Consider the following 7,777-nt stretch of genomic DNA (forward strand, 5'->3'; position numbering starts at 1 on the left):
AACGAGATTGAACGAGGTATTGGGATACCGACGATCGAATCTCGGGCAAGTAACGTACCGATTGACAAAGGGAATTGTATACGGGGTTGCTTAAATCCTCGACATCGTGGTTCATCCGATGAGATCATCGAGGAGCATGTGGGAGCCAACATGGGTATCCAGATCCCGCTGTTGGTTATTGACCGGAGAGCCGTCTCGGTCATGTCTACATGTCTCCCGAACCCGTAGGGTCTACACACTTAAGGTTCGGTGACGCTAGGGTTGTAAAGATATTAGTATGCAGCAAACCGAAAGTTGTTCGGAGTCCCGGATGAGATCCCGGACGTCACGAGGAGTTCCGGAATGGTCCGGAGGTAAAGGAATTATATATGGGAAGTCGAGTTTCGGCCATCGGGAAAGTTTCGGGGTTCACCGGTATTGTACCGGGACCACCGGAAGGGTCCCGGGGGTCCACCGGGTGGGGCCACCCATCCCGGAGGGCCCCATGGGCTGAAGTGGGAGGGGAACCAGCCCCTGGTGGGCTGGTGCGCCCCCCTGAGCCCCCCTCTGCGCCTAGGGTTGGGAAACCCTAGGGAGGGGGCGCCTCCACTTGCCTTGGGGGGCAAGTCTCCCCCCTTGGCCGCCGCCCCCCTAGGAGATCCCATCTCCTAGGGCCGGCGCCCCCCTGGGGTCCCTATATAAAGAGGGGGGGTGGGAGGGCAGCCGCACCCTGACATTTGGCGCCTCCCTACCCCCCTTGCTACACCTCCTCCTCCCGTAGTCGCTTGGCGAAGCCCTGCCGGAACCCTGCTGCATCCACCACCACGCCGTCGTGCTGCTGGATCTTCATCAACCTCTCCTTCCCCCTTGCTGGATCAAGAAGGAGGAGACGTCACGCTGACCGTACGTGTGTTGAACGCGGAGGTGCCGTCCGTTCGGCGCTAGGATCTCCGGTGATTTGGATCACGACGAGTACGACTCCCTCAACCCCGTTCTCTTGAACGCTTCCGCTCGCGATCTACAAGGGTATGTAGATGCACTCCTGTCTCTCGTTGCTAGATGAACTCATAGATTGATCTTGGTGAACGTAGAATTTTTTATTTTATGCAACATTCCCCAACAGTGGTATTAGAGCTAGGTCTATGCGTAGTTCTCTATTGCACGAGTAGAACACAAATCTATTGTGGGCGTAGATGTTGTCAACTTTCTTGCCACTACTAGTCTTATTTTGCTTCAACGGTATTGTGGGATGAAGCGGCCCGGACCGACCTTACACGTACGCTTACGTGAGACAGGTTCCACCGACTGACATGCACTAGTTGCATAAGGTGGCTAGCGGGTGTCTGTCTCTCCCACTTTAGTTGGAGCGGATTCGATGAAAAGGGTCCTTATGAAGGGTAAATAGAAGTTGAAGAATCACGTTGTGGTTATTCGTAGGTAAGAAAACGTTCTTGCTAGAACCCTATTGCAGCCACGTAAAAGATGCAACAACAATTAGAGGACGTCTAACTTGTTTTTGCAGCAATTGCTTTGTGATGTGATATGGCCAAAAGTTGTGATGAATGATGAATGATATATTGTGATGTATGAGATCATGTTCTTGTAATAGGAATCACGACTTGCATGTCGATGAGTATGACAACCGGCAGGAGCCATAGGAGTTGTCTTAATTATTGTATGACCTGCGTGTCAATGATTTAACGCCATGTAATTACTTTACTTTATTGCTAAACCGTTAGCCATAGTAGTAGAAGTAATAGTTGGCGAGCAACTTCATGGAGACACGATGATGGAGATCATGATGATGGAGATCATGGTGTCATGCCGGTGACGAAGATGATCATGGAGCCCCGAAGATGGAGATCAAAGGAGCTATATGATATTGGCCATATCATGTCACTACTATATAATTGCATGTGATGTTTATTATGTTTATGCATCTTGTTTACTTAGAACGACGGTAGTAAATAAGATGATCCCTTATAATAATTTCAAGAAAGTGTTCCCCCTAACTGTGCGCCGTTGCTAAAGTTCGTCGTTTCGAAGCACCACGTGATGATCGGGTGTGATAGATTCTTACGTTCACATACAACGGGTGTAAGACAGTTTTACACATGCAAAAACACTTAGGTTAACTTGACGAGCCTAGCATGTACAGACATGGCCTCGGAACACAGAGACCGAAAGGTCGAACATGAGTCGTATGGAAGATACGATCAACATGGAGATGTTCACCGATGATGACTAGTCCGTCTCACGTGATGATCGGACACGGCCTAGTCGACTCGGATCATGTAACACTTAGATGACTAGAGGGATGTCAAATCTGAGTGGGAGTTCATTAAATAATTTGATTAGATGAACTTAATTATCATGAACTTAGTCTAAAATCTTTGCAAAATATGTCTTGTAGATCAAATGGCCAACGCTCATGTCAACATGAACTTCAACGCGTTCCTAGAGAAAACCAAGCTGAAAGATGATGGCAGCAACTATACGGACTGGGTCCGGAACCTGAGGATCATCCTCATAGCTGCCAAGAAAGCATATGTCCTAGAAGGACCGCTAGGTGAAGCACCCATCCCAGAGAACCAAGACGTTATGAACGCTTGGCAGTCACGTGCTGATGATTACTCCCTCGTTCAGTGCGGCATGCTTTACAGCTTAGAACCGGGGCTCCAAAAGCGTTTTGAGCAACACGGAGCATATGAGATGTTCGAGGAGCTGAAAATGGTTTTCCAAGCTCATGCCCGGGTCGAGAGATATGAAGTCTCCGACAAGTTCTATAGTTGTAAGATGGAGGAAAATAGTTCTGTCAGTGAGCACATACTCAAAATGTCTGGGTTGCACAACCGCCTGTCCCAGCTGGACATTAACCTCCCGGACGAGGCGGTCATTGACAGAATCCTTCAGTCGCTCCCACCGAGCTACAAGAGCTTTGTGATGAACTACAATATGCAGGGGATGGTGAAAACTATTCCTGAAGTATTTTCAATGCTGAAGTCGGCAGAGGTAGAAATCAAGAAAGAACATCAAGTGTTGATGGTCAATAAAACCACCAAGTTCAAGAAGGGCAAGGGTAAGAAGAACTTCAAGAAGGACGGCAAAGATGTTGCCGCGCCCGGTAAGCCAGTTGCCGGGAAGAAGTCAAAGAATGGACCCAAGCCTGAGACTGAGTGCTTTTATTGCAAAGGGAAGGGTCACTGGAAGCGGAACTGCCCCAAATACTTAGCGGACAAGAAGGCCGGCAACACTAAAGGTATATTTGATATACATGTAATTGATGTGTACCTTACCAGTACTCGTAGTAACTCCTGGGTATTTGATACCGGTGTCGTTGCTCATATTTGTAACTCACAGCAGGAGCTGCGGAATAAGCGGAGACTGGCGAAGGACGAGGTGACGATGCGCGTCGGGAATGGTTCCAAGGTCGATGTGATCGCCGTCGGCACGCTACCTCTACATTTACCTACGGGATTAGTTTTAAACCTCAATAATTGTTATTTAGTGCCAAGTTTGAGCATGAACATTGTATCTGGATCTCGTTTAATACGAGATGGCTACTCATTTAAATCCGAGAATAATGGTTGTTCTATTTATATGAGAGATATGTTTTATGGTCATGCCCCGATGGTCAATGGTTTATTCTTAATGAATCTCGAACGTAATGTTACACATATTCATAGTGTGAATACCAAAAGATGTAAAGTTGATAACGATAGTCCCACATACTTGTGGCACTGCCGCCTTGGTCACATTGGTGTCAAGCGCATGAAGAAGCTCCATGCTGATGGACTTTTAGAGTCTCTCGATTATGAATCATTTGACACATGCGAACCATGCCTCATGGGCAAAATGACCAAGACTCCGTTCTCCGGAACAATGGAGCGAGCAACCAACTTATTGGAAATCATACATACTGATGTGTGTGGTCCAATGAGCGTTGAGGCTCGCGGAGGATATCGTTATGTTCTCACTCTCACTGATGACTTAAGTAGATATGGGTATGTCTACTTGATGAAACACAAGTCTGAGACCTTTGAAAAGTTCAAGGAATTTCAGAATGAAGTAGAGAATCAACGTGACCGAAAGATAAAATTCTTACGATCAGATCGTGGAGGAGAATATTTAAGTCACGAATTTGGTACACACTTAAGAAAATGTGGAATCGTTTCACAACTCACGCCGCCTGGAACACCTCAGCGTAACGGTGTGTCCGAACGTCGTAATCGCACTCTATTGGATATGGTGCGATCTATGATGTCTCTTACCGATTTACCGCTATCATTTTGGGGATACGCTCTAGAGACAGCTACATTCACTTTAAATAGGGCTCCGTCTAAATCCGTTGAGACGACACCGTATGAATTATGGTTTGGGAAGAAACCTAAGCTGTCGTTTCTAAAAGTTTGGGGATGCGATGCTTATGTCAAGAAACTTCAACCTGAAAAGCTCGAACCCAAGTCGGAAAAATGCGTCTTCATAGGATACCCTAAGGAAACCATTGGGTATACCTTCTACCTTAGATCCGAAGGCAAGATCTTTGTTGCCAAGAACGGATCCTTTCTGGAAAAAGAGTTTCTCTCGAAAGGAGTAAGTGGGAGGAAAGTAGAACTCGATGAAGTACTACCTCTTGAACCGGAAAGTAGTGCAGCTCAGGAAAATGTTCCTGTGGTGCCTACACCGACTGGAGAGGAAATTAATGATGATGATCAAGGTACTTCGGATCAAGTTGCTACTGAACTTCGTAGGTCCACAAGGACACGTTCCACACCAGAGTGGTATGGCAACCCTGTCCTGGAAATCATGTTGTTAGACAACGGTGAACCTTCGAACTATGAAGAAGCGATGGCGGGCCCAGATTCCAACAAATGGCTTGAAGCCATGCAATCCGAGATAGAATCCATGTATGAAAACAAAGTATGGACTTTGACAGACTTGCCCGATGATCGGCGAGCGATAGAAAACAAATGGATCTTTAAGAAGAAGACGGACGCGGATGGTAATGTTACCATCTATAAAGCTCGACTTGTCGCTAAGGGTTATCGGCAAGTTCAAGGGGTTGACTACGATGAGACTTTCTCTCCCGTAGCGAAGCTGAAGTCCGTCCGAATCATGTTAGCAATTGCCGCATACTATGATTATGAGATATGGCAGATGGACGTCAAAACGGCATTCCTTAACGGCTATCTTAAGGAAGAACTGTATATGATGCAGCCGGAGGGTTTTGTCGATCCTAAGAATGCTAACAAGGTATGCAAGCTCCAGCGATCCATTTATGGGCTGGTGCAAGCATCTCGGAGTTGGAACATTCGCTTTGATGAGATGATCAAAGCGTTTGGGTTTATGCAGACTTATGGAGAAGCCTGCGTTTACAAGAAAGTGAGTGGGAGCTCTGTAGCATTTCTCATATTATATGTAGATGACATACTTTTGATGGGAAATGATATAGAACTTTTGGACAGCATTAAGGCCTACTTGAATAAGTGTTTTTCAATGAAGGACCTTGGAGAAGCTGCTTACATATTAGGCATCAAGATCTATAGGGATAGATCGAGACGCCTCATAGGTCTTTCACAAAGCACATACCTTGATAAGATATTGAAGAAGTTCAAAATGGATCAGTCCAAGAAAGGGTTCTTGCCTGTATTGCAAGGTGTGAGATTGAGCTCGGCTCAATGCCCGACCACGGCAGAAGATAAAGAAGAGATGAGTGTCATCCCCTATGCCTCAGCCATAGGATCTATTATGTATGCCATGCTGTGTACCAGACCTGATGTAAACCTTGCCGTAAGTTTGGTAGGAAGGTACCAAAGTAATCCCGGCAAGGAACACTGGACAGCGGTCAAGAATATCCTGAAGTACCTGAAAAGGACAAAGGACATGTTTCTCGTTTATGGAGGTGACGAAGAGCTCGTCGTAAAGGGTTACGTCGACGCTAGCTTCGACACAGATCTGGATGACTCTAAGTCACAAACCGGATACGTGTATATGTTGAATCGTGGAGCAGTAAGCTGGTGCAGTTGCAAGCAGAGCGTCGTGGCGGGATCTACATGTGAAGCGGAGTACATGGCAGCCTCGGAGGCAGCACATGAAGCAATATGGATGAAGGAGTTCATCACCGACCTAGGAGTCATACCCAATGCGTCGGGGCCAATCACTCTCTTCTGTGACAACACTGGAGCTATTGCCCTTGCCAAGGAGCCCAGGTTTCACAAGAAGACCAGGCACATCAAGCGTCGTTTCAACTCCATCCGTGAAAATGTTCAAGATGGAGACATAGATATTTGCAAAGTACATACGGATCTGAATGTCGCAGATCCGTTGACTAAACCTCTTCCGCGAGCAAAACATGATCAACACCAGAACTCTATGGGTGTTCGATTCATCACAATGTAACTAGATTATTGACTCTAGTGCAAGTGGGAGACTGTTGGAAATATGCCCTAGAGGCAATAATAAAAGGATTATTATTATATTTCCTTGTTCATGATAATTGTCTTTTATTCATGCTATAATTGTATTATCCGGAAATCGTAATACACGTGTGAATACTTAGACCACAACATGTCCCTAGTGAGCCTCTAGTTGACTAGCTCGTTGATCAACAGATAGTCATGGTTTCCTGACTATGGACATTGGATGTCATTGATAACGGGATCACATCATTAGGAGAATGATGTGATGGACAAGACCCAATCCTAAGCATAGCACAAAGATCGTGTAGTTCGTTTGCTAGAGCTTTTCCAATGTCAAGTATCTTTTCCTTAGACCATGAGATCGTGTAACTCCCGGATACCGTAGGAGTGCTTTGGGTGTACCAAACGTCACAACGTAACTGGGTGGCTATAAAGGTGCACTACAGGTATCTCCGAAAGTGTCTGTTGGGTTGACACGGATCGAGACTGGGATTTGTCACTCCGTATGACGGAGAGGTATCTCTGGGCCCACTCGGTAATGCATCATCATAATGAGCTCAAAGTGACCAAGTGTCTGGTCACGGGATCATGCATTACGGTACGAGTAAAGTGACTTGCCGGTAACGAGATTGAACGAGGTATTGGGATACCGACGATCGAATCTCGGGCAAGTAACGTACCGATTGACAAAGGGAATTGTATACGGGGTTGCTTAAATCCTCGACATCGTGGTTCATCCGATGAGATCATCGAGGAGTATGTGGGAACCAACATGGGTATCCAGATCCCGCTGTTGGTTATTGACTGGAGAGCCGTCTCGGTCATGTCTACATGTCTCCCGAACCCGTAGGGTCTACACACTTAAGGTTCGGTGACGCTAGGGTTGTAAAGATATTAGTATGCAGCAAACTGAAAGTTGTTCGGAGTCCCGGATGAGATCCCGGACGTCACGAGGAGTTCCGGAATGGTCCGGAGGTAAAGGATTATATATGGGAAGTCGAGTTTCGGCCATCGGGAAAGTTTCGGGGTTCACCGGTATTGTACCGGGACCACCGGAAGGGTCCCGGGGGTCCACCGGGTGGGGCCACCCATCTCGGAGGGCCCCATGGGCTGAAGTGGGAGGGCAACCAGCCCCTGGTGGGCTGGTGCGCCCCCCTGCGCCCCCTCTGTGCCTAGGGTTGGGAACCCTAGGGGAGGGGGCGCCTCCACTTGCCTTGGGGGGCAAGTCTCCCCCTTGGCCGCCGCCCCCCCTAGGAGATCCCATCTCCTAGGGCCGGCGCCCCCCCTGGGGTCCCTATATAAAGAGGGGGGTGGGAGGGCAGCCACACCCTGACATCAGGCGCCTCCCTACCCCCCTTGCTACACCTCCTCCTCCCGTA

This window comes from Triticum aestivum, chromosome 5B, assembly GCF_018294505.1.
Source record: "Triticum aestivum cultivar Chinese Spring chromosome 5B, IWGSC CS RefSeq v2.1, whole genome shotgun sequence".
Taxonomy (NCBI): domain Eukaryota; kingdom Viridiplantae; phylum Streptophyta; class Magnoliopsida; order Poales; family Poaceae; genus Triticum; species Triticum aestivum.